Genomic DNA, 1,872 nt, shown 5'->3' on the forward strand with positions numbered 1-1,872 from the left:
TATATATGCGAATAAACTGATACGAGGTACCAGTCGAGAAATTAGCTACTTCAAGACTAGTCGATTCATTCAACGATGAAGAATTAAGAGTTTTCACGAAGACACGACGCGAGCCTAGCTACCTCGAGACACAACTTTTTATGACGTCACGACTACTTTCCCAACATGAAGACCACGACGCACCAATTCTCACTGTGCGTTGTAACAATGATTTTCTCGCGATTGAGTTCTAGTTTTTACAGGGACCACATCATGGCCAACAACTTGTCACGACATGGAAATGCCCCAGTCAGATTTTTGAGCTGTGAAGTTTAGTTGTCAGCTTCCTATTTTGTTTCCAAGAGTCCACCAATTTCAGCAAGGATGTTTATATTCCATAAGTGTTCCAACAGACAATTCCAGCTAGTATCAACAAGCAACCCACAACAGTCATCCAATCTCGCAACTACATAACCAATGCGAGTGTGTTCCTTGTCTCCCTCTTTTATTTTATAAGCTTTTAATTGTTTTTATACAATGAGGGCATTGTATAATTTAAGTGTGGGGTAGGGGATCGAATTAAAGGAAAAGAGCATGCAAGAAAAAATATATATGCTAGATTTTAAAAAAATGGAAATATAAAGACTTGAAAAATGGTCTAATTTAGAAAAATCCAGAAAAATTTGAAATTTTGCTTGTGTTAGAACTAAGTTGGCTAGTGTTGTGTGGGATAATTTGATGCAAATTTAAAGGTTTAGTTGAGCCAATATGTTATAGTATATTTATGGCTTCCTAGTTCTAGTGAAATAATGAGACAAAAACGCAAACTTGTGTAGTTTGAGGGACATAATATGTTTTGCATCGTATACTTAAAATGTATCCAGGAAAGCTTATGTACTCATTGCACTTTAGACTAATATATTTAACCAATAAGGATTGAGGTTAAGTTCCCTTGCTCAAGCATATGTTTTTCTTGTAGGTTTTAGTTTGATTGAAAAAAGTGAGATATGCAAAAAATAAAAAAATGAAAAAAGTTGTGAAAAAGGAAAAAAAAGGAAAAAAAATAAAAAGAAAAAAATAAAATTTTAAAAGAAAAAAAAAGTTGTCAAAAGTTGTTGAGTGAATAAAGGTTTTCAAAGTATGAAAATCTTGAAGAAGTGAAGAATAAGGCAAATTGCCAAGGGATTATTTGATGTGTAATTTTTCTTTCTAGACTATTTTATCATATGTATGCTTGGGAACTTAACAAAAATTACCTTGAGGTTAAGAAAGTTTTATGAGGATGTATTCAATGGGATGCAAAAATGAGTGTTGTTTAAAATATGTGGGAAACGTTTATGAGGATTGTGAGTATTTAGGACATGGGAAGTAATTAGGATCTAGAGACAAATATATGCATTGAGGCGAGACATAATTTGCCAATTCAAATTGGGTTATTCTATGTGATGTTGGTAGGCAAAGTTTTCATATAGCATAATAACAATCTAGTTTGTTTGAGGACAAGCAAAAGATAAGTGTGGGATATTTTGATATAACCTTATTTAACTATATATTTTATGTCACTATCTTAATATATTTGATTAAAATGTTATGTTTTTAGATATATGATACTTAATATTCTTGAAAATGTTTAATTACAGTTAAAATGGGAGGTAGGATGTAAAAGAAGGAGAACGGAGCTGAAAAACACATAAAAAAGATGTTGCTGGCAGCTTGACTCTCGTCAGAATTTTGGCAATATATCATGACTCGTAACTCCGATTAAGGCGATTCAAAATGATATGAAAACTAGACAAAATTTCGGATGACTTTCATGTTTGTTCTAAAATATAAAATCCAACCACCACAGGTAAATGGAAACTTCACCATCATTGAGATGACTTGGAGGATACG

Source organism: Lactuca virosa, chromosome 4, assembly GCF_052849685.1.
Source record: "Lactuca virosa cultivar CGN04683 chromosome 4, Lactuca_virosa_CGN04683_v6, whole genome shotgun sequence".
Classification (NCBI taxonomy): domain Eukaryota; kingdom Viridiplantae; phylum Streptophyta; class Magnoliopsida; order Asterales; family Asteraceae; genus Lactuca; species Lactuca virosa.